At 40.2% G+C, this 26,515-nt stretch overlaps 1 pseudogene; it reads right to left on the reverse strand.

Annotated features, from left to right (window-relative positions):
- Positions 1 to 555: 555 nt before the first annotated feature.
- LOC128060697 (TBC1 domain family member 17-like) lies at positions 556 to 1,641 on the reverse strand (annotated as a pseudogene).
- Between the last annotated feature and the right edge of the window lie 24,874 nt (positions 1,642 to 26,515).

The following is a 26,515-nucleotide window of genomic DNA, read 5'->3' on the forward strand; positions in this document are numbered from 1 at the left end:
CGGGAGCTGCGGGTCAGGGACACACCGGGCAGCTTGTGGGCACATCCTCCACACTCAGCTTCAAGGTCAGCTCGTCCAAGTGCTTGAGGATCTCACCGGATCCACAGCCAGAAGGCACAAGGTGTCCAGCCCCACGTCCGGGGTGGGGGTGGGGGCTGTCCACATCCACAGTACTTTCTACAGCCGAAGGCCATCGGGGAGGGGGCATATTCCCTCCAGACGCTGAAGCAGAGAGAGCCGGAGTGGTGGGAGTCTGGGAAGTATCGGAGGGGCCAATCCAGCACCTTTGGGAGCAGTAGGAGTTGCCGCTTCATTATCTTCTGAGTTTCCGCTCTTGAAGCCACAAAAACAGCGGAGGCACCAGCCTCGTGAAGAGTGACTCGGAGCTATCGGGGAGAGAGACGGTCAGTCCTGCCCTGGACGTAGCGAAACTTGCTGTGACACAGGCCTCTGGTGGGGAGGATGTGCCGCAGGTCCTGACCCTGGTTCTCGAGACTCCATAAGAATTTGTTGGTCCTATGGGAATGGCTCTCGCTCTTGACTCTGGCGACAAGGCTACAATATCGTGTGGGGCGATTTCCTCCACTCCTGCTCTGGTCTCATGGATTTCCACGGTAGCTTCAGGAGGAAATCCCCACTGGTTTTCTCGCGCAAGTGGGCCTTGTGCTCCTCGGCGGGGCCCTCTCACCTGAGGTACTGCAGGAGGAGCCGCCAAGCCTGGCACCTCAGGCTGGGGCTCAGACCCTGGGGGGCCTCTCCCTGATCACCCGCAGATCCTGCCCAGCCCTCCCTGAGCGTGTGCTCGGCTCCTCACCCCTGAGAAGAGCCAGGCTCTCAGCTCAGGGACCTGCTGCTGGCGGCCCTCCGAGCCCATGTGGTAGGCCTCCTCTGTCAGGCCTGCAGCGGCTCCAGCTCCACGCCGGAAGTGACCTCCAACCCAGGTGGGGCACGTCTTCAGACGCTGGAAGAGGGTCGCTGGAGGCCCTCCAGGTGGCTACAGCGATTCCTGGAAGCAGTAAGTCATGAGGGAGAAGCTGCTGAAGCAGGAATCCTGGAAGAAGCTAGATGTCACATTGGAGGTGATCTGGTTAAAGAGCTGGAGATGGTGGAAAGAGTTGGAGAGGATAGAGGAGTCATGAGGGTAGATGAGGTAGAGGTGGCAGCCCTGTGGGGAGCTGGCCAACAGCAGGTGACGGCTGAGGACATGGAACAAGGTGCAAGTGCCCCACAGCAGACGTGCCAGGCAGGCGGGGAGCCTCCAGCCTGTGTTGCCCAGTTGAGGCAAGCCCAGTTGAGGCCCGGCTTTGAATGGCGGATGGATTTACCCTCGTCAGACTCACTCACGGAGTAGACCAGAGAACCCCTGCGGGGGCTGGGCTCTGCCCTTCTCACGACTCTGAGTGACAGCCACGGCTTCCCCCGCGGCTGACAACTGCCCAATGGGGCTCATAGCTGGGCTCAAAGGTCAGTTCCTTATCAGAAGTGTAGGAGTCATCCCCACTTGGAGGAGAGGATTTGAGTGGAATCTCCAGCCTCCTCTACAGGAGCCCAGTGCAGGAGGACGTAATTTGTCCTTCTCCCAGCATGGATGATGTGGTTGATGAGGGAGCCCAGGTAGAGCTTGTTGGTATGTAGGTACATGCCTCTTCACCAGTTCTTTAATTAGTGGAGTTGATGTGAAGGAAAAATATTTATATAGTGACAAGGATTGGTGGAATACTACAGTAGGTTGTTCTAAGATTAACAGTATATTTTCTTCTGTATGATTTTTGCTTAGGTTAAGTGTATAAAACACTGTCTATGGTCATTATTCCATAGGAAGGAATCTATTAGTTAATCCTTTGTCATTTCCATGAAATCTTTAGACTGATTCCTCAGGGGTACAGTTAAGATCCTGATGCTCAGAGTGGGTCGACAGGAGAAGCTTACCTTCTCCTGGGATGTGGATGGTCTTGTTGAAGTGATTTCCATGTGGTTGTGTCTCTTGAGCAATCTTCCCAAGCAGTGTATTCCAGGAGGTAGTAGGCTTTGTATTTCCAAAGCTAACACATCTGGACATGTACAAAGCCAGCTCTGTGGATGCTCTTTTAAATAGCTAAACTGATTGGTAGGAATTCAGTTCAGTTCAGTTGCTCTGTCGTGTCCGACTCTTTGCGACCCCATGGACTGCAGCATGCCAGGCCTCCCTGTCCATCACCAACTCCTGGAGTTTACTCAAACTCATGTCCATTGAGTTGGTGATGCCATCCAACCATCTCATCCTCTGTCATTCCCTTCTCCTCCCGCCTTCAATCTTTCCCAGCATCAGGGTCTTTTCAAGTGAGTCAGTTCTTCGCATGAGGTGGCCAAAGTATTGGAGTTTCAGCTTCAACATCAGTTCTTCCCAATGAAAACTCAGGACTGATCTTCTTTAGGATGGACTGGTTGGATCTCCTTGGAGTCCAAGGGACTCTCAAGAGTCTTCTCCAGCACCACAGATCAAAAGCATCAATTATTTGGTGCTTAGCTTTCTTTATAGTCTAATTCTTACATCCGTACATGACCACTGGAAAAACCATAGCCTTGACTATCCAGACCTTTGTTGGCAAAGTAATCTCTGCTTTTTAATATGCTAAGTTGGTCATAACTTTCCTTCCAAGGATTGGTAGGAGAAAGCCTCCCTAATGGTACTTGTGCATCTTCTCTATTCATATGGCTGTCTTCTTGATTCGTTTCCTTCTTTTTTTTTTAATCATGGTAAAATGCACAAAACATAAAATTTACCGTGTTGACCATTTTTAAGTGTTCAGTTCATTGGTGTTAAAAACATTCATAATGTTGCACAACCATCACCACTATCCATCTCCAAGGCTCTTTTCATCTTCTAAAACTGAAACTCTATACCCTTTAAAAAATAATTCCCCATTCCTTTCTCCTTCTAGTCTCTGGGAACTATCATTCTAGTGATACTTCCTGTGTCTATGATTTTTTTTTCTTTTTTTGTCGTGGAGGTGGTCTGATTCTCTTCTTGATAACATTGCAGCTAGTCAGGGAGACTAGTGGGGAGAGTCAGTCAAAATATATGGAGCTGTAGGAAATGGAACAAGGAAGAATGGGACTTGTACTCTGTTTTAAGCATCCAGTACAGTTAGTTCAATGACCTTGCACAAGTTCTTTAAGCACTCTGGCCTCCATTTCCTCGTTTATAAAATGGGGACAGTAATATTGCTTACCACATATTATTTTTATGAGTAAGAAATGGAGTAATACATGTAAAATATACAGCAGTAACTGACACATCCTAAGCACTAGATAAATTTTCGTGATGGTGACAAGCTCTCAGGGCAATTGTCCTTGGTTAAATTACACAATTCAAGCAGAAAAGGAAGTGGTAGCTGACACAACCCCACCAGGCTGTGTAGGACTAGAGATCAGCTGTGAGGATAGTTTGGTTATTCAAATGGCCTATTTACTATTTCATGTTTATGTCAGCTTTTTCACTTTGTAAGGACTTGAAATATTGTTTTTTGTTGAAAGCACCCATGGCAATGTGAAAGATACAAACAAATCAGCATTTCTTAAGTGAAAGGGAACCCATGTGTGTATCACTGACTTTGACAGTCACGTGAGTGACCATATCACTGTCTAGAAAATTTTGGTTATTACCAGAGAAAGTATCCACAGAGCATTATGAAATTACTGTTATAGAAATCAATACTTTCTTTATATAACAACATTTCTTACTGCCTACAACTTGGGCTTTAAATAGCGTAAGAGATGATATTGTTTGAGATTAAAAGGCCAAACTGAACATGCGCTTACACATGCTCCACTAATGCTTTGCAGACAGTGACTAGAGATTTTTTTAATTCCACTTCTACCTAGATGCTGTTGTTTCCGTGACACTAGTTTTGGGAATGGTGCTGAGCACATTCAGCCATTGCAAGTGATGGATTAGATAGTAATTAGTGTGTGTTATGAAACTCACATCTGGGCCTTCTACCAACTGAGAGTTGGTTTGATTTGATCTGGCAAAAGGAGTTTCAAAGCATTTGGTTTTTAAACTATAGTGATTTATAGAAAAGTGCCTCTTTAGATGGCTATCAGCTGGTAACAGGTTGAGTTCCCAGAAAAAAAAGGCTCTTTCATTGTCCTGATTTTTCCAAATGGCACACCTACCAGGGAACTTCTTTTCAACATAGCCTCCTGGGGCTATCTCTTCCATTTGTTGGATATGCTGCCTACGGATTGAACCAGTGATGCTGAGATTGTAGTTCACTGTGTTATAAACTTATTTTGGGTTATTGGATAAAACTTGGGCTATCAAAACCATGGAAGTAAAGTACTTCAGTGTAAAGTTAGGATTTAAAAAATATTCATAAATTTATGTGAGCAATTTTTTTCATTTCAAAGTGGCTAATGTTTGCTCTACAAAAATTCTCCTGCTTTAAATTCTGTTTTCTCCTACATTCCTTTCCCTTTTTTCTGTCTTGTTATCTCTATAGTGAACAAGATACAGACACTAAATACCTTCCTCCTCTCTTGACTCCTTTTTTAGCAAGGCTTGCAGATACTAAAGAGAAGGCAATGGCAACCCACTCCAGTACTCTTGCCTGGAAAATCTCATGGACGGAGGAGCCTGGTGGGCTGCAGTCCATGAGGTCACTAAGAGTTGGGCACGTCTGAGCGACTTCACTTTCACTTTTCACTTTCATGCATTGAAGAAGGAAATGGCAACCCACTCCAGTATTCTTGGCCTGGAGAATCCCAGGGACGGGGAGCCTGATGGGCTGCCTGCCGTCTATGATGTCACACAGAGTCGGACACAACTGAAGTGACTTAGCAGCAGCAGCAGCAGCAGCAGCAGATACTAAAATCAGTCTTTCATTTTTGTTTTTGGATTTCACTTTAGTATGTTTAACTTTTTGTGTCTATTTTACCTTTTTTGGGCATTGCTCTTTAGGCTTTTTATTTCTTTGGGAAATTGAAGGTTTATTTTTTTTATTTGGGAAAGATTTATTTATTTATTTGGCCAATGAAAGATCCTTCTCCTCTGTTAAAGGAATTTCAAGCATCATTAAGCAGCACAGGAACCTTTTTGGAAGGGGTAAAGAGTTTTCCAATTTCATACTAGACCTTGTTGTAAGACAAGTGCTAAAGGCAAACCTGATTTAATCACACTGGAGGGCTCTGAGAGAGAATCATTAGGAATCACCTTCCACTCAGCTATGGCTACTGATATCCTATACCAGATGAAGAATGATGGTGTTTTGGTGTTTTCCCTAAATATAAATTTCCTCTATAGGTCCCAAGGATAGTACTTTGCAACCTTTAATATACATGTGAATCACCTGGCAGCTTGTTAGACTATTTTTTTAAAATTAATTAATGTTTTAATTAAAGGATAATTGCTTTACAAAATTTTGTTTTCTGTCAAACCTCAACATGAATCAACCATAGGTATACATATAATCCCCTCCCTTTTGAACCTAAGATTTTTGTGTGGGGCCTAAGATTCTACATTTCTAACACCCTCCCACATAATTCTAATGTGGTTGGTCCCTAGACCACACTACTTGAATAGCAAGGGTCTAGAAGGGTCTGGGCTTTCAAATGTTTCTTGTCTCCTTTTGATTTTTTTCTCCTTTTCTTGAGGTAAAGTTTATATTGATGTGCATTATGGCATAGTTTTGTTTGTGCCCTGCAAGAGTCTGTTTCCCCAGTCCTGTGTAAGTTCTGTAATCAAATCTCACTGGCCTCCAAAGTCAAATTCTTTGGGAGCTCTCAGTCCCTTTGCCAGATCCCCAGGTTGGAAATCTGTTGTGGGTCCTAGAACTTTCTTAACAGTGCGAGAATTTCTTTGGCATAATTGTTCTTCAGTTTGTGGGTCGTCTGCTTGACGGCTCTGTTGTCAGGTTAATGGCAACCTCATTCAAGAGGGCTTTTGCCACAGGCTGTGTGACCAGGTAGCTGCACTCAGAGCCCCTGCCCCTGTGGCAGGCCACTGCTGACCCATCCCTCCACAGGAGACTCAAACACAGGTCTGAATGTTGGTCTCTAATTTAGCAGCTTCCTGCTCAGACTGTTTGATCTGTATATTCTGTATATAACTGATCTGTATATAACTCTGTATATTCATGGAGAAAAAAAGAGTCTGAATTAGCATACTTGTTTGATCTTTTCCCTGAAAGGTCTTAAGAACATTATGTTTAAAACTCTATTCAATTTTATCTACTGAAGCACTCTCTGCCATTTGCTACAGTACAGGGTGAAGCGATCAGGAAGCTGCTAAATTAAGAGATCAATGTTCAGGGTCCCACAGGTGAAGCTTTGACCATTGTTTCCACCTTTTTTACCTCTACAAAATGAGGTGATTTGCCTTCTTATGAATCCTGAGGACAGTGTCAAAGCCTCTGACCATGCAGTAAAGTGAGAAAAGCGAATAAAGAGTTTCTTTTAATATATATATATATTTTTCTTTTTAAGAGCAGTTTTAGGTTCATAAAAAAACTGAGAAGTTATAGAAATTTCCCATATACTCCTTGCCCCATAAATGTATAGCTTCCCCTATTATCAACTCCCAAATAGTATAGATTCCTATCATGTCGCATCATAGCATCTGCACTTAGTGCAGAACTCAGGAAATAACAACAACAATAAAGGGACATCTTTCAAATAAATTGATATGTTAAAAAAAAAAAGAATTGATGGTGATGTGGTATGGACAGTATGGTTAAAAATAAGTGTAATTTCAGAGAAAAGCAGCTTGTGTTCCATGATGCATTTTTGAAAAAGAAAAGAAGAATGAACTTCCCTGCAAGTTTTCCATTTCGAGGAGAATGCAAAATTTGTGTTGTTACTCTAAAAATAAATAAATCAAGAATGTTTGTTTACATTTTAAAAATAGAATTATCGATACTAGCATTCCATAAGCTCTTTTGATGGCTGATGAAGTGCTAAAACACAAACAACCTCATTTTTTTTAAGCCCTTGAGTTGGCCACTTTCACTTGCAAACAAGATAGGTAAGAAGCAAGGGAAAACCATCTAGGCAATATGTATTTTTAATATAAGGTTGATTTCTATTTGTTTTGGAATTTGAATCTCTGAATTTACCTCTGTTTGATTCTTCAGCCAGAGTACTTGAATTGGTTTGTGTTTGCCCTTGTTTGAAGACTATGTACATATAACAAAGAAAATTAATGTAACAAGAGCATTTCCTGTTGCTTAAGGTTTTTGTTAGTTTTTTTTTTTTTTTTTTTTTTTTTTTAAGAACAGTGAATCTCTATTGTTATAATCACTGATCATTTTGGAACCATCATGTGAATTATACCAATGGTAATTCCTTTAGAAAGATAAAATTTTGAGGGTTTTGCCAATTGAAGTATTCAGTGTAAAAACAGATTTCTCCAAATGTAGCAAATTGTTGGTTCATTTACTAACCATGTTTGTTTCATGTATTTGCATTTGCCAGACAAACACTGAGAATATATATTTTAATTTTATTGCAGAACTACCATTTCAAGGCATACCGTGAAATTATAATTTATGTTCCTGAGATTTTTTTGTAGTTTTAGAATGATCATTTCAATTTAGCCCTGGGTACCTTATACTATTATGCTAGGAACACTTCCAGTTTAAACATATATAATTTATTTTTAACAGATTTTGCTTGGTGTACACAAATGAAATGTAACAGTCATTACAGAGATTGTCTTAGTTCATTTACTAAACATGAATCCATGTCCTCTGTTTCCCTTATCTTTGCATGACTTTCAGCTGGGCTTCTGTTCTCTGCTTTGATGCAAATTTCAGGTTAAAGAAGGAGGCTCCCAACACGAGGTCCTTTTCATGAAACAATTCTGGCAAGTGATGTGTGTGTATGTGTGTTATTCAGATGCTCCGTATAATTTAGATAATTCATTCTGAAAAATCAAATTTCTAAATCAAACCGTCAAGCATTCTTAACCCTTTTATGTGTGTAACTCTTTGCTTCAAAACCCTCAAATAGAAAACCTTGATCTTGAAACATTTCCTCTTTGGAAGATGATGGTTTCATCTTTTGAAGTTATTTTACCTTTATTCAAGAAAAATTATTCAAAATTCAACTTCTAATTAGAGTCTTCATTCTTTCATCAAGCAGAATAGATCAAACAAACTAAGCATATACTGCTCCGTGAATTTCCAGCAGAAATTACCCAGTGGTAAGCATATAAATATAAATAATATGAAAACATTGTGTGGTATGCTCTGTATGGGACTTATGCCCAGCAAATTTTGGCTTCTGGGTATTTATACTGGGTTTGTGTTACCTTTGCACATGAAATCTCGATGGTTTATTATGTATTGTCAAGCTCAGCACATGTGGTATACAAAATAGTTCCTTTATTCTGTACTTAGGAGAATGTTTGAGGAAGGTTTCATTGTGTAAAGCTGTTTATTGCTTGGACAGATTTTATGGCATTTGAAACTGGAATTATGTAGAGCAATTATCAAGAGTGTAACAGAGATTTTGGATTCAGCAAATAGGCGGGGCTCAGAAATTAGGCTTTCATCAGTAGTGAATAAATCTCTCTAAAGGATTAAGGTAGGAGAGCAAGCTTTTGCAGATTTGTATTCACTGTGTATTGAGCTTTCATAAGATGCCATAAGGAGTTTTAGAACTTCCCTGGCAGAAGCTAAAAAATAAAGATGGGATTCTGTGAGCGTTATGGGTTGTTAGGTGAGTTTGCTTTGGGCTATCAAATAAAAATGGCACATGTCATTAGGCTTATGGAGAGAGGGTTTTAAATATCTTTCTTCAAAATTATGTCCTCTTTTGATTTATTCCATGGTCCTTTTTATTTGTCTCATATTTCTGAAAGAGGCCTGTGATGGTGGGGGCGGGGGGGGGGGGGGGGGGGTGGCGGTGCCCAAGGGATCATCCCTCTTGTAATTTGACATGTTGAATTCTGTATGATCCACACATTTTTTTCTTTGATATTGGACACTTTCCAAGCACTGAATTATTCCTGCTGTTTTAAAAAAAAGCCAAACCCAAACAAAAGTCTTTTTAAGAGAGTGAAAAAGCCTTAAATATAACTGTGGGTCTTTACAAAGCAGAAGCCTCAAGATCACAATTGAAAAACTAAAAATATTTAGCCCTGCATGAGATCCTCTGGCCTCTTCGTAGATGATGGTTTGATTGTCCTTCCAGCTTTCATTCATGCCCGTATCCTCCATTATCTCTGATATTCAGTCTTCAGAGGAGAAAGATGAATAGTGTCTTCATTGGGAGGCACATGGGTAATATGAAGGTGGAAGTGACTTCGGTAGATAAAGATCCACCAAATACTGGCCTGCAGGCTCTCATTACACAGAGGTTGGAGGAGTGCAAGAAAAAGATCAAATTCAGCAGAGAGAAACAGCACACATCATCTTAGCTGATCGATAACCAGTTTCTGAGAGTAACAACTGTCAGCTGAGCTGTATCAGTCGCTCCTGGAGACTTAGCAAGGAGTGAAGATCACATCCCTTTCAAACTTGGAGGCCTTTAAAGTAAGCAAACCTACAGAGACTAAGGCTTGTTGCAATGATTTCTCTATAACATTTTGAAGATCTGCTTTACTGATGGAAAAATATTTTCACCAATGCAAGTGATATGAGTTAAAGAAAAAGCAAGATAAATTAGGCCATTATTGTCACATTTTTCACAGCCACCCTACTAAACCCTGATGTTTAAAAGGAGTTTATATAAAGGGGAACATAATTTTTGATACAATACTGAACTTGCAGTTGCTAAAGCGAATACTTTACAACAGTCTCAGCATGTTCTGACTAGAACAAAGTCTTAGCAATGGCTTCCAGTCAAGCATAGCTATATACTTCATTTAGACATTTCTAGAATGAAAACAAGAGGGAACTTTTAAGAGTCTTTAAACCCTATTTCCCCACCCACTCCTTCAAGTATAAATTTAGATAAGTGTACTGTACAGAAAACAAGCATCCAAATAGACTCATTTGATTATATAGCTTTTCTGTCTAGGAATTACGGAAACAGGATGCTTTATTTGATCTTGGAATATAATATTACTGAAAGTCTTTGCTAAGGTTAATAAAAAGGGAATTCAATAGATACATTAAAATGCCTGAAACAAGCTCATGAGTTAGAACACTGAGCTCATTACACTTTAAGACTGGAAGTCAGAATTCTGATGCCAGTCAGTATTGTCTCTCTCTGTGTGTGTGATTGTGCATGTTAGTGTGTGTGTGTGTGTGTGTGTGTGTGTGTGTGTGTGTGTATGTATGTGTGTGTGAAGTGAGAGGTTGCCCTAGGAAAAGAAATTTCTTTGGCTCAATATTTTAGAGCATGTTACTTCAGAGAAACACCTTTTAATTGGCATTTAAACTCTATCAATACACACTGTATAAGAATGACAGTTTTCTTTTCTGGAGACCATTGATTAGTGGCTCAATTTTCTCATCAATATTTAACCACTGGGAAGCAAGAGAGGTCTATTAGGTTATCTCAAGAATTGTTTGAAAATCTGTAGTAATTTGAATCAAAATTCAATCTGAGAAAACTTGGGAAACCTGTCTGACTAGAAAGCTTTTCCTTTCTCCTCCCCTCCCCCACTCCCTTCTTCAAGTTCTTCTGATTTGTGAGCCCAGGGCAAGTTTAATTATAATTAGTTAATGTTAGTTAATTAGGTAATGTTCATATAGTGCTTTGAAGATGAAAAGTGTTTTAGAAATGCTAAGTGCTATCATTATTAATATCAGCAAAGGGGGAAAATTAAGTATGACGAACACTTTTAGAAACTGCAGAATCTGAAAGTGAAGTGCTTGATGGCATGTGACTCTCGGTTCCACCATTTCATCTCTTCCTGCTGAAAAGTGAAGCAGCCTTTTGTCTCCATTGTTTGGGTGTCCAGAGCTCCCTTCCCCCTTTCCTGTTCTGTGCTGACACTGTTCAAAGAGGTGAGCAGTCAATCTTAGGCTAAACACTTCTCCAAATATATGTCTTCAAGCACATATACTCACATGTATGTATGTTCACACATACATAGTCCAGCTTTCAACGTAAGGCCATGCTCATGTTTATTTCTGAGCTCAGAAATGTTCTATAGGCCCTCACTCTTTCTATTTTCTTTAACCCTTCTTGTTCTGTATTGCTGAAGAAAACAGTAGAAAGCTAACAAGGACACAAGGAATCACTGTTCTTTGGATAATCTAATTTATTTAAGGAAATAAATCTGCCAAAAGGAAAAGTATCTCTTTGTTGCAAACATAAGGAATTCTCTTAGTTGTAACTAAAATGCAAACTTGTGAGGCACATGGCTTCTAAGCCTTAGAAAAATGCATGGCTGTCCCATGCAATTTGCAGAACAGAAGGCATTCATACACCAGGTTATCTCTGGATGGAGCTTTATACAACCTTTTATTAGCTATGCTGAAGAAAGTAGGTCAATATAATTTCCAAAGTACAGAGGAAAGTGGGCCCTGGCCAGAGCTAAGTCCAGATGAGTTTGGAAGTTGCTCTTTGGAGAGGAGCGCTAATTGGAGGCAGTGCCTTCCTCACTGTCTTCCAAACTGAAATTAGATTTGTTGTAGAATTTAATTTTGAAGAGGCTTATAATGAAGAACAGGTTAAAGTTTGGGGGTCTTGGAATGAAATAAATCAATGTATGGTGGCAGAGAGACCAAAGAGCAGAAAGAGGGTTCGGGGTCTATATTGCCATCTCACACGGGACCTCTACATAGAAAGTATAGATGATATTTGAGTGATCAAAAGTTATAGAAAGTCATATAGGAAACTCAGCTCGATTCCTCACTTCTTTGTTTAGCCCCTTATTCCTTGTTACCTTTCCTTTATATTAAATGTTTAGTTGGGAGTAAATACCAGGGAAATGGCATGGAAGTATCTTAGAATTGAGTTAAATTATTCCCAAGAGTCCAAATTGGTTTCTTGCTGTTTGGTAGAGTAATTTGTGCATCTCACCAAAGGGCTAATGAACACTTCACTTTGGCACTTGGAAACAGACACATTCAGATCATGTTAATCAAACATAATTAACTTTCAAGGAAGGAGGCTGGAAGAGTGGGCCAAAACAAATATGCTGAAACAGAACAGAGATGAATGCAAAATCTTGCAGTTAAAAAAATAAAATCAACTGCACATACATAGAATAGCTATGTGGTTTATTAAAACAAAGCAAGACAAGACATCATCCACCCAACTGTAAAGGTTTGAGTTGACTAAAAGCTCCGCATGTATGCAGTGATGTCGTCCAAATGCTAAAGACTAAGGCCTCAGTTTCACGTGGCAAGTTTCTAGCACCAAGGTTGATGGAGGGCTGCTCTGGCCTGTTAAGGCCACATCCTGGGCTTTGAATTTTGAGAATTCTTGAGTATCTTATGAGGAATGATTTAACTTGGAGCGATTTAGACTAGAAAAGTGAAGATTCTAGAAACAGGATGATCATTTCAAATGAAAAAGAAAGAAAAAAAATTTTTTTCAATATGAAAAATCCTAACATCTGGAGGAGAGATTAGACCTAAATGGCTGTGGCTAAAGAAGCAATAACCAGTCAAACTATGGTTCTAGACTTTAAAGTTCTCTGTATATTGATCCAGACTTCCTCCCTCATGCTGTTCTCCCCTGCTCTCTTACCAGAATCCTTTACCCATCCACTCTGGGTTGCTTCACTTTTTTTCCGAACACACCTTTCTAGTTACCTGGAGAGCCTCCCCTCATCTTTATATTATCTCTACTACTTTTCTGTCCAGTTGAATTCTTCAAAGTCTTGCCTAGTGGTTTTCAACCTTGGCTACATATTAGAATTACCTAGAGAGCCTTTAAAAAGTCTATGCCTGGGCTCCTTTCAGGGCTTCTAATTTAATTGGTCTGGGGTGGGGCCCAGGCATCAGTATTATCTTAAACTCACCAGGTGATTTTAATGAAAACCTGGTGTCAAGGACCAGCAGTTTAGTCCCAACTAAACTTTGATGATTCATTACTCCATTTGACTTGCTCCTTTGACTGTTCCTTAGAACACTCACTTGTAATTAATATAGTGTCTGACTTTATTCATTTAAGAAGAAAGAACTACCTGTTTTTGAACTGTTAAGCATCTTTCAGGGTCCACACATCTCATTTTTCCTAAATCCCTTGGATGTGTTTTATATTCCATATTCCATCCTCTCCAGTACAGTGCCTTACACATAGGACTGTGCATGTGTGAATTTTTAATTATTATAGAAAATCAATAAAATATTTCTGACTTAATTGGCAAATAAAATATTATTTTGATAGTTGATACTAAACTTATGAAAATCATTATATTTAGAAATGTATGTAAAAAAAAAAGGATGGGTCATGAAAATTTAGTTAAACTATTGAGTGAAAAGAGTATTTGGGATGCATTCAGTTTTGCAGGGTATATCATGGAGAGTAATTGTGAGGGTTCACCAAAGGTGACACCCAGAAGACATGGAATGATTGGGTTTGGGTTGCCTGGCAGTGGCTTGGCTTGACTTTACTCATGAGAAGTTGGGACATGAGACTGCAACAGCATGCAAGGTTACTTTTCTGTTTCTGGCCAGTGGGACTATCTTTGCTTTCTTTATTGCCTGAGACAGGGGGGCTTTTGGAATCACTGGACTGAATTTTGTTTTAGCCCTACAGGTGGATTTGTTCAAGCCAGAACAAAAACTACAGGCCAAGAAACTGATGGAGTAACTAAACTGTTAATAAATTCCAGTGCCACCTAATAATAATACTTTGTATTTATATAGCCTCTTTCTTGGAGGAGCTCAAACACTTTATAGGCACTGAAAGTTAATCAAGTTGGGAATTTTTCAATCATAGTGGGAGTGAGATCCAGGCCTACAAACCCCCAAGCAAGCTTTCCTTATTTACACATGTGGACCCTGTTAGTGTGGTGACTTCAAAAAGTCTGAGGCTCTTTGGGTTTAGAGATGTTGTAACATTAAATGAGCTGAAATTCATTTCTGGCCAGCTGGTGTAAGGATCCAAACAATGTTTAAAATATTTTAACAAATGAAAACATTAAAAAAATAATATGCAGCTGTCTGGCATTACTTTGTAACTATGACAATTGCTGAAATATAATGATCCCTGTGTTTGTGTTTCTAGTTATTATAAGAATAATTGTGAGGATGGAGAATGAATTTTACTTTTTTAGTTTATAGAAATTTCTTGTTTCCCTTTAATGTGTATAATCTCTGAGCAATAAAAGGGACTAGAGAAGTAGAAGTTTCTATAGTATAGTTAAGGGTAAGAGGTTAAAAATAAAGATCTTATGACAAAAATGTTAAGTGGTACCTTGATTATTCTCATGGCAATTAGGGTATCATTTTATGGAAGAGCCCTTTAAATAAGAGCTTTCAAACATGAACAACAAATGCACTCTGTGATGGAATTTTATACTTTTGGTTCATAATGAGAATGATGCAAATGATCCATGTCATCAAAGACTGATTAGTTGTATGAGCTTAATCTTGAAATCTGTGCCCTGTGGTCTCTTGCATTCCTTGCTTGAGAACTCCTTCCTTAGCACTTGAACTTAACATGATTTGCTTGTTTATTGTGGAGTTGGATTTTGTCTAGGCAACCACTTTCTTTTTCTGGGGTCCTGGGGACTCAAAATGTGTGACATGTAGCAAGGTTTTATGTATCTTCTAAAGAGGCAGATGGAATTGATTTTAGCATCTGCCATATTGTAGTGGAATGGGTCTTCCAAAATTAGAATATTACTTCTTCATTCAAAGAGACTTTGTAATTCCAAATATAATGTAATTCCAAATAAAAATCATGGGTTCAGTAAGCATCTGTTGATTGATTTTTCTTAACATGTTGTTCCTCAAGGTGAGATGAATAGCATTGTGAGGGTCAGGATGACTTTATGTGGAGCTAGGACCCTACCTGGAGTAACAAGCAAGTTTGGCCTTGGAGAACAAAATGAAGCAGGGCAAAGGTTAACTGAATTCTGTCAAGAGAATGCATTGGTCATAGTAAATACCCTTTTTCAACAACACAAGAAATGACTTTATACATCACCATATGGCCAATACTGCAATCAAATTGATTACATTATTTGTAGCTGAAGACAGAGAAGCTGTATACAGTCAGCAGAAACAAGACCTGGAGCTGACTGTGGTTCAGATCATCAGCTTCTCATAGCAAAATTAAACTAAAAGAAGCAGGGAAAACTACTACGTCAGCTAGGTATGACTTAGTCAAATACCCTATGAATATGCAGTGGAGGTAACAAATAGATTCAAGGGATTAGAACTTGTAAACAGTGTGCCTGAAGAACTATGGACAGAGGTCCATAAATTATACAGGAAGCAGCTAACAACACCCTCCCCCCAAAAAGAAAAGCAAGAAGGCAAAGTGGTTATTTGAGGAGGCCTTACAAATAGCTAAAGAAAGAAGAGAAGTGAAAAGCAAAGGAGAGAGGGAAAGGCATATCCAACTAAACGCAGATTTCCAAAGAACAGCACAGAGAGACAAGAAGGTCTTCTTCAATGGACACTGTATAAAATTAGAAGAAAACAACAGAAGGGGAAAGACTAGAGAGCTCTTCAGGAAAATTGGAGATATCAAGGGAACATTTTGCACAGTGAGCACAAAGGTGAGCACAGTAAATAACGTAAACAGTAGAGAGCTAGTGGACGCTGAAGAGATCAAGAAGAGATGGAAAGAATACATGGAAGAACAGTATAAAAAAGATTCAGATGTACCGGATGACTATGATGGTGTGGTCAGCCACCCAGAGCCAGACATTCTGGACAGTGAAGTCAAGTGGGCCTTAGGAAGCACTGCTGTTAATAAAGCTAGTGGTGCAATAGAGTTTCAGTAGAACTATTCAAAACTCTAAAGGATGATGCCATAAAGGTGTTGCTTTCAATATGTCAGCAAATCTGGAGGACCCAGCAGTGGCCACAGGACTAGAAAAGGTCAATCCTTATTCCAATTCCCAGGAAGGGTAGTACTAAAGAATGTGCTAACCATCAGACAGTTGCCCTCATCTCCCATGCTAGTAAGGGCATGCTTAAAAATCTTGCATGCTAGGCTTCAGAATGTGAACCAAGAACTTCCAAATGTCCAAGTTGGATTTAGAAAAGGAAGAGGAACCAAAGATCAAATTGCCAGGATTCACTGGATCATAGAGAAAGCTAGGGAATTCAAAAAAAATATCTACCTCTGTTTCATTTACTATGACAAAACCTTTGATTATGTTGATCATAATAAACTGTGGAAAGCTCTTAAAGAGATGGGAATACCAGACCATCTTACCTGTCTTCTGAGAAATCTGTATGCGGGTCAAGAAGCACAGTTAGAACCCTGTATGGAACCACTGATTGGTTCAAGATTGAGAAAGGAGTGGGACAGGGCTGTCTGCTGTCAGCACATTTGTCTAATATGTACATCATGAGAAATGCTGGGCTGGATGAGTTACAAGCTGGAATCAACATTGACGGGAGAAACATTGACAGCCTCAGAATTGCAGATGATACCTCTAGAAAATAGCAGAAAGCAAGGAGGAACTAAAGAGCCTCTTGATGAGGGTGAAGGAGGAGAGTGAAAGAGCTGCCTTAAAACTAATATTAAAAAAAGGAACTAAGATCATGGCATCCGGCCCCATTACTTCATGGCAAGTAGAGGGGGAAAAGGTGGAAGTAGTGCCAGATTTCCTCTTCTTGGGCTCTAAAATTACTGCAGATGGTGACAGCAGCCATGAAATCAGAAGACGTTTGCTTCCTGGCAGGAAAACTATGACAAACCTATACAGTGTGATGAAAAGCAGAGACATTACTCTGCCAACAAAGGTCTGTATACTCAAGGCTATGGTCTTCCCAGTGGTCACATACGGTTGTGAGAGCTGAACTGTAAAGAAGGCAGAGTGCTGAAGAATTGATGTCTTTGAACTATCATGCTGAAGAAGACTCCTGAAGGTCCCTTGGACAGCAAGGAGATCAAACCAGTCAATCTGAAAAGAAATCAACCCTGAGTACTCATTGGAAGGAATGAGCATGAAGTTGAAACTCCAGTATTTTGGTCATCTAATGCAAACATCTGACTCATTGGAAAAGTCCCTGATTCTGGGAAAGATTGAGGGTGGAAAGAGAAGAGAGCATCAGAGGATGAGATGGTTAGATAGCATCACCGATGCAATGAACACGGACTTGGGCAAACTTCGGGAGATGGCAAAGGACAGAGAGGCCTGGCATGCTGAAGTCCATGGGGTTGCAAAGAGTCAGACACAGACCAAAAAAGAAAAAAAAAGGAAAGAAAATAAAACTAAAAAAACCTGTTGAATTACCTGAAATCCCACTCTCCAACAATGACTGTAATCAACATATTAGTATATTTCATTCCTGTGTTTTTCTGCTATGAATACTTAAAAACTGGGAATGCTTTTGCAAACATTTGCTGGACGCTCTTAGTTACTTCTCAGGGCTATAATTTGTGGATGGGCTTCTGTGAGAAGAGCCTGCGCTATTGGAATATCAGTCCAGTTCCCAGGACAATGGTCACAAAGACCCCATTTTTGTAGATGAGGAATCTGAGACTGGTGAGGTAATTGGGCGACTGAACAACAGGACCCTACATTTCATAAAACTGAATTACGTAGAGTTTTTTTTCCAATTCTTCTTCCATTTTTCTAATTATATAAAGGAGACAGGCTTAGCTGGATACTGGTATATTTTTAACATTACTCCCTTTTAGACAAAGAGAAATGTGAAAAGAAAAAATGAAAATATTTAAAGAAAATGTTAAATAAACAAAAGTACAGGTGGTTTGTGTATATGTCACAAAAGTTGGTATATGAGCATGACTGAATTACCCTACTATTTGGGTTTACTCCTAAGTCTAATACATGTTTTCATGTCCTCATATTTTAGTCCCTTTTGTTTGCTATTTGTTTCATGTTTGACTTCTTAGTACCCCTAGAGTATATGTTTCAGTTCAGTTCAGTTCAGTTGCTCAGTCGTGTCTGACTCTTTGTGACCCCATGAATCGCAGCATGCCAGGCCTCCCTGTCCATCACCATCTCTATGTTTATGAGTGGCAAAAACCATTATTTTCTTCTAATGTCTTACTATCTAGGCATAGGGGTATCCCTTTCTCAAAGTTCTGTGAAAGAGTTCAGCATCCATTCTGTGATGAATGAACTTATCACTCATGCATTTAGAATAATACCATCTTTTTTGGTGGATAATATTGTAGTTTTATGTTTAATTTCTGTTTTTCAGAATGTATTGGAGTATAGTTGATTTACAACATTGTGTTAGTTTCAGGCATATAATAAAGTGATTCTGTTGTATACTACATATACATATATTCATGGTTTTCAGGCTCTTTTCTCATATAGGTTCTCGTAGAATATTGAAGAGAGTTCCCTGTGCTATGCAGTGGGTCTTTTTGCTTATCTATCTTATATAATACTCTCTACGTAACATTCTTGGGAGAATTTGGAAGAGAATTGTTCTGGGATTCCAACAAAGAATCTTGATTGAGAAAGATTTTTTGAAGTTTTTGTCAAGTCAAATCTATTAGCCTAATTATCTCTGCCTTGAAAACATACAGCATAAAATATGCTTGAGAACATGTTTCTTTATAGCACATGTAAAGAAAGGGAAGAAATGTCAGGGAGAGGAAAGCAAAGGGCAGAAGGTGGAAGAAAGAGATGGGTATTTAGAAATGGCAGGGAGGGAGAAAAAGTGAAAGAGAAGTCCAACAAGAGCAGGGGAGGGAGACAGAGAACAATGTAAAAAAGAACCATTGTAAATTAGTAGGTTTGTTTATGGAGTACTCGATGTTAAGAAAACTATTTTTTAAGTATTCTGAGATACAGATGATTTATATCCTGAGAATGCTTGTTCTCAGGAGCTCAGTGGTTTCAAAAGTGGAGGCAGATCTGGGCTCAAATTCTGTCAACTGCAATTGACTTTGTGACCTTGGGCAAGTTGTGGCACTTTCCTCATAAACACAATTATAGTATCTTATGGGATCGCGAGGCTTTCTTTGTGGCTCAGCGGTAAAAGAATCTGCCTACAATGCGAGAGCCGTAGGTTTGATCTTTAGGTGGGGAATATCACCTGGAGAAGGAAATGGCAACCCACTCCAGTATTCTTGCCTGGAGAATCTTGTGGGCAGAGGAGCCTGGTGGGCTTCAGTCCATGGCGTCACAGAGAGTCAGACATGACTGAAGTGACTCAGAATGCCTGTGCTTACAGGATCACTGGGAGGATTAAATGTTAGCAAAATCACTGCAGATGGTGACTGCAGCCATGAAATTAAAAGACTCTTACTCCTTGGAAGAAAAGTTATGACCAACCTAGATAGTATATTCAAAAGCAGAGACATTACTTTGCTGACTAAGGTCTGTCTAGTCAAGGCTATGGTTTTTCCTGTGGTCATGTATGGATGTGAGAGTTGGACTGTGAAGAAGGCTGAGCGCTGAAGAATTGATGCTTTTGAACTGTGGTGTTGGAGAAGACTCTTGAGAGTCCCATGGACTGCAAGGAGATCCAACCAGTCCATTCTGAAGATCAGCCCTGGGATTTCTTTGGAAGGACTGATGCTAAAGCTGAAGCTCCAGTATTTTGGCCACCTCATGCGATGAGTTGGCTCATTGGAAAAGACCCTGATGCTGGGAGGGATTGGGGACAGGAGAAGGGGACGACCGAGGATGAGATGGCTGGATGGCATCACGGACTCGATGGACATGAGTCTGAGTGAACTCCGGGAGATGGTGATGGACAGGGAGGCCTGGTGTGCTGGGATTCATGGGGTTGCAAAGAGTCAGACATGACTGAGTGACTGAACTGAACTGAACTGAACAGAAATTTTATTACAGTGAAACTAACAAGTGCATTGTAGATCTGGAAACACCAAACCCCAATACAAAACACTCAAAAGGTTTCCCTAAAAAGCCAACAAATAATTTGAAGGAACGTGGGTTTCTCTGCTCTTTTTGTCAACAGCCCTTTCTATCTCATGTTGCTGAAGCTCTCTCCCTGGTTGCAGAACAGGAAGCATACTGTTACCACTGTGAGTTCATGACACTGGGCTCTGAAATCTGCCTCGGTCACTATCCAGAGATTGACTTTAGGTGTCATAGGGTGGGGTCATTGAGATAGTTCTATGATGTTGTGTGTTGGTGAATGTAAAAATGAGCAAGAGAAGTTGTTCTTCCCTAGGCTAAACTGTGGCATAAAAGAATTTTATTTCAGACATCCTTTTTGCCTTATTCCTTCACAGGGCATCTCCTTTTCAGGTACACAGGATCCTTGTCTTATGTCTCCTCCCTTCATCCTCAACTTCACTTCAACCTTCACCATCACTCAACCTTCACCCTCACATCAAAACCAAAGTAGAAAGCAGCTATTTAGACTTTGTGTGAAATCAAGTTAACAGCGTTACCTTTCCCAGGTGTGCTAGCAGTTTGAGGTTTTTATTGCACGTTGTGGAACTACCCCTGTAAAAGAGATTTCAGGCATTGCTAGACTTTTTGGAAAAAGGCCCATGGGGGCAGGGTGTCATAGGCAGAATTCTGGAAGAGAGCCATATCCTCAGGACTCACGGGCTAGCTTTCTGGGCTTGTCCTTGGTGCTCAAGGCCAATGTTTCCCAGAGCAGTTCTCATTTCAAAAATTCTACTCTATCAAATCATTTTCTTGTTTTGCTGGGTTTAGTTTGGGGAACATAATTATGTCTGGTGTACCGTAGGCACTTAATTCTTACTTTAATGAATTTGATAGATAGCAGTGTGTACAGGCAATGTATATATATGCAAGTGCCTCCATCTGTTGGTACTAAGTTGACCCTCTACCTTTCCTGGGGTAGCAGCAGTTCCTGACCCTCTTCAGGCCTCCAAGACTGTAACTTGCATATTCACAGCAGGCTCAACTCCACGCAGTCATTTTATCTGTCTGCCTATCTATCTATCTATCTATCTATCTATCCATCTATCTATTTCCCTGGTGGCTCAGACAGTAAAGAATCTGCCTGCAATGCGGGAGATCTGGGTTCAATCCCTGGGTTGGGAAGATCCTCTGGAGAAGGGAATGGCAACCCTCTCCAGTATTCTTGCCTGGAGAATTCCATGGATGGAGGAGCCTGAAGAGTTACAGTCCTTGGGGTCACAAAGAGTCGGACATGACTGAGTGACTAACACTAGATCAGTTGATCTAGTGATTGATCTATCCATCCATCCATCCATCCATCCACTCAACTATCCATTATAAAGGAAATAGGGAGGAGGGAGTAAAAGGCTTTCAGGTTTTTGCTTTGGACAGTTCCATATTTCAGGAACTCTTCTTACTTTGCCCCTTTGAGAGTCCAGGCTTAATAACTTTTAGGACAAAGTGTGAAACGCTTCCTCTTTCAAGAGTGCTGCATGGTGGAAGGACCTCTTGAGATTTGTTGTTGCAGGCTGCTAGTACTTAGTTTTGGTGTTATTGCTGCTGTTCTGGGTTTTAAATATTTTAATGAAAATTTTTATTGTGTTTGTGGACTGGCTTTTAGCAGAGACTGCAGTTTAAACAAATCTAATAAATGAATGGGAGATGTGTATAAAGAGAATTAAAATTGAAACCTGGTTAACTCACAGAGTATTTTGTAAAACTTGATGAGAACTTGTGTTGTGTTTGGAGGTGAAGTATGTGACTAGGTACTGGAGAAACAGATTATACCTCTCTTTCAGAACTTTTACAATCACAAAAAGTATGCACATTCTTATTTGGTTTGGTGAGTATTTGATCGTCTCTTCTTTCAAGTGGATTATTATTGTTGTTGTAATGGGGTCTCCATGTTTCAGAGCACTGCCTGATTACACAAAAAACCGACGAGACAATGAAGAAAGTGATGACCTCCCTGGAAAACCTGACCTTGTGTAACTGTCTTTTTCCTGTTGCAAACAAGTGATGAAACCTTATCCACAAGAACTCTCTGTTTATAAATCTTATGAATAGGCCTAAGTACCCAAACCTAAGTATAAAACATTTCCAATGAGCAATACAGCTCATTTTGTGAATTGTACTCTTTCCTCCCACCTCTGGTTTTGATGCCTTTAGGGCCTTTCCATAAAAAATGAACTTATGCAATCCAGCTCAGTGGTATTCACAGAGCTTTAAAAATGCATTCCCTTTCTGGTGTGGTGGTGCCAGGAGCACTGTAGGATTGTGTGGGCTTATCCCTTTCTATGCTCCCAAATGTCGAAAGATAAATTGGAAAATAATTACGAAAAGTGATTGTGCTAGTCATTCCTCTCCGACTGATTCCTTGCCTTTCCCAGGCTCTTGCTCAGCATAGTCAGGGTAAGCCAGAGGGATAATGGGATAGGAAATCGGAGGTTTGGAGGAAAGGAAATACCTGGGTACTCTGTCCTTTTTCTGTTCCAGTGTTTTCAGCTCCCAAGTGGCTCCTTGCTTTGTGATCTCAGCTCCTCTCTGGAGGAGAGGCAATCTTCCAGGATTGCCTGGATACAGTTGTCTTCAGGCCTCTCCAGCCTCTTGGGTCTGGTACTATCACCTCCTACTTTTCTCCCTCAATTTGTTAAAAAAAAACACAACGACATTGTTTTCTTATTATACATATTACATGGCATTGTTTAAAAAAAAAAGAAAGGAAAGAGAATAAAACTAAAAAAGCCTGCTGAATTACCTGAAATCCCACTATCCAGCAATGACTATAATCAACATATTAGTATATTTCATTCCTGTGTTTTTCTGCTGTGAATACTTAAAGACTGGGAATGCTTTTGCAAATGTCTGCTAGAAGCTCTTAATGACTTCTCAGGGCTATAATTTATGGATGGGCTTCTGTGAGAAGAGCCTGTGCTATTGGAATATCAGTCCAGTTCTCAGGACAATGGTCACAAAGGTCCCATCTTTGTAGATGAGGAATCTGAGGCCAGTGAGGTAATTGTGTGACTAAAGCCACCGACATAGCATCTTCTGACTCCCAGAGATTCTTGATTCCATTGATTCTGGAGTGGGACCAAGGAATCTGCATTTCCCCAAAGTTCCTCCAACGTCAGTGTATATCCAGGTTTGGGAATTGTTGCGGTAGGAAACTTGTTTTGTTAGCACTGACTAGTCTAGTTGTTTAAACTCATGTGGCACATGGTCTTTGTGAAATTATTGTGTTCTTTGAAATGTCACTGCTTTAACCTTAGAGTGATTCAACTGGGAATATTCAGGCCTTTCTTGACCATGATCCATCTTCCTGCTCCTGGTTTTCTGTATAGATGGTTGTCGGTGCTTGTGGCCTTGCCTCATTTGGTGCAGGTGAGTCTCATCTTGTAGAAGCAGAAGGTGGGCTTCTACTGTGATAGCTGAGAGGCAAATTCTGTGTAACATTAAAACAAAGGTCAGAGCTCCTTTCTGGATTCCTCCCATCTCCTTTTGGACCCTTCTGGCTCTGATGTCATAAGATTTCCCATGGCACTCTACCCTGGCCTGTCATCTCTGTTAGCGTGAGTTGGCCTCTAAAGGATTAAAGGATCTAAAATATCTGACTTTTCCCTCTCTTTAAAATACTTTAGTCCTAGGCCTGATTTCTCCCATGGCTAGATGGTTAGCTAATCTGAACTAATACGTTTGTGGAGGAAAGGTGACTGAATTAGATAACTCTTGCTGCAAAACAAACTAACCCAGACTGAGTGGCTTAAAACAACAAACATTTATGATCTCATAGTTTCCTTGGGTCAGGAATTTGGGAGGACTTTGGTTAGATGGTTCTAGCTTGGGGTCTCTTATGAGGTTACAGTTAAAATATTGGCTTGGGCTTCAGTCAGCCAAAGACCTGAAGGCGGTTGGAGGATCAGCTTCCAAGATGGCTCACTTATAAGGCTATTAGCTGGAGGCCTCGGTCCCTCTCCTTTTAAATTTATTCATGGAGCTGCTCAAATGCCCTCATGGCATGGCAGCCAGTTTCCCTCAGAGCAGGTGACAAAAAGAAATAAGAGGAAGCCACACCACCTTTTATGTTCTAATCTCAGAAGTCACTGAATATCACTGTCACTTCTACCACATTCTTTTAGCTGGAAATGAGTCACTAAATACAGTCCACATTTAAGAGAGGGGGAAATGGGCTCCACTTTTTGAAGGGAAGAATGTTAAGGAATTTATGGCTGTATTTTAAAACTAGCACAGTGGGTAATATGCTAACCCTTCCAGATGTCATATTTGCATATTAATAAGGCCTCAAGCTTAATAAATCCTAATGCTCCTTCTCTGATCTATTGACTTTAGAGAGGGCATTAGGCCTTTAGAGAGGAAATAATGGGGACATTTCATTCTCTGGTTGATGCTTGATTTCTAATACCTTCCTTTGTCTGTGATATACACACAGGCATGTACACTGCTCCCCCCCTGCCACACACACACAAAGTCACGGTGGCTAATTCTGGATCCGGTCCATATCTGGTGAGTCATCTGATCACTGTAGCAAGCAAAACTTTCTCTCCCACAGGGCCTTCCCCACCCCCGTTCCCAGTCAGCTGCTGGTCTCTCTGGTTTCTGACTTTTATTTTGAATACTTCATCCTGGTAATCCTATTCTTTGTCCTGAGTTTGGCCTTGAAGAAAAGCAGAGCAAGAATTGGACTGACATTTGTAAGGAGGAGGAAAATCTTTTCCTTCCGCCTGTGTATTCAGGAGTTGTGATATCCCCTATATCCTAGCAACAGTCTTGGAGGTGAGGCAACGCTTTGTGAGAATCAAAGCAAGTCTGACTGTAGCAGTATTCATATTGAAAAGGCCTTTGAAAGATGAAAAAACTGCCAATTTTATGTCTTTGAATTGGATTCCCTCCAAGCCCTCCGTGAAGGAATCCCATTTGCCTGGTGTCTAAGCAGGGACAGGAAGGGAGGAAGGAGGACTAGAATGAGGCGTGCATTGCCCAAGAGCATGAAGCAATTTTCTTTTGATGAAGATGGTATCTGTTTCCCAGGTTAGGTGAGTGAAATGTGCCTGATGGATACATCAACGATTATGGTTTTGTCATGGTTCAGTCAGGATATCATGAGTTAAAGGCTTGCAAATCACCTGAAAAATACACCATTAATCAATGGTAAAGAGAAATAAGAAAGCTTCTCTGTATAGGTCAAAGATGCAAAGGAAATTGTGAAGGAAATTGCCCTAGGAGGTGGCTCATTTCCTAAACCCTCCTCTCTGTGTCTAGTCTAAGGGACACATGCTTTTGTAAATCCCTTGGAGTAAAGACTTCATTATTATAAAAGATAAAGGAACAGTGTGGCTGATTTTAGAATGGATTTTAGAATTTTCCTTCCTAGGGACAGAGATGGAATCTTACTTGGTTTGTTATTTCATTTGGGTGTGTTTATGAAGGATGTTAATTAGGAAGAGCAGGTGGCACTGTGTAGTTTTGTTATAAAGCATCTTTTTCTGCATGGTTACTGAGTGCCAGCCATCAAAGCAAGGCCTGTTACTTACATCATTTTATTTAACTATTAAAAAAGCCCAAAGAGGTAGTTTATTACTAGCTTTATTTTTTGTAGGTGAAAAATCTGAGTTTCAAATGGGTTAGGTAACTTGCCCAAGGTAACACAGCTGGTAAGCAGCCAAACCAGAACTTGAAATCAGGTCTGCTTACTTCCAGTGCCCTGGGTATTCTTCTTTGCCTTGTAGCCATAAATGTTGCTTAAACTGGGATGGTGACAAAAATATCCCACTTACCAACAGTAATGGTTTTAGTCTTTTCTGGAAAGCAGTGAAATGACCTTTTCTCAGTATCTTAATCTGTAAAATGGGCTAATGACTAATGTGGGGACCAAATGAGCTATGTTAAGGCATTTTTTAAACTGGAAAATACAATTTAAATATACAACATTATGCTTTCACTTCATTTAGAACCCGCTTCAAGAGTGGTCAGGTTAGCTGGTAAACTTATACTGGGTGGTGGTTGTGTCCAGTACATTCCATTAAGACTGAATTTTTGCAGAATTTATGGGCATATAGGATTTTCACCTAGTGCCCTTGTTTTATTTCTTGAGGACTGGAAAGTAATGAGTATTAGTGCTAGCTGAAATTGTCACAGCAAAAAGGTGTCCCTGTTTACATGAGTTCTGTACTCTCTCACACTTTGGGAGTTGAGCTATGAGTGGTAAATCACCACCTTCGTAGAATAAAGGCTGTTGCCCATTTTCAAATATTAAAATCCAAAAGAGGCAAAGGAAAATGTGTGAAGATGATTATTTAGTGCAAAATGCAGGAGTGACCCTGAGTTTCAAGTACAAAAGAAAAAACAACCTGGGCTCTTCTCCCCATATAATAAATTCAATTGGGAAAGAGCAGTACACAGTGAAGTAATTGAATAAATAAGATGAGATATTTATAAGATGAAATTTCTCTTTGTAGAGAGAAGATCCTGAATACAAAATGTAAAATATTTATCTTCTTGCTATTCACCATTGTCTTTTAAAAAAGGGTTGTCTAGTTCTTAATAATGAAGAAGACAGCAGAACACCATCATTCTTGAGATGATTGTACAAATTTATAA

The sequence above is a fragment of the Budorcas taxicolor genome, chromosome 2 (genome assembly GCF_023091745.1).
Source record: "Budorcas taxicolor isolate Tak-1 chromosome 2, Takin1.1, whole genome shotgun sequence".
In the NCBI taxonomy this organism is placed as follows: Eukaryota; Metazoa; Chordata; class Mammalia; order Artiodactyla; family Bovidae; genus Budorcas; species Budorcas taxicolor.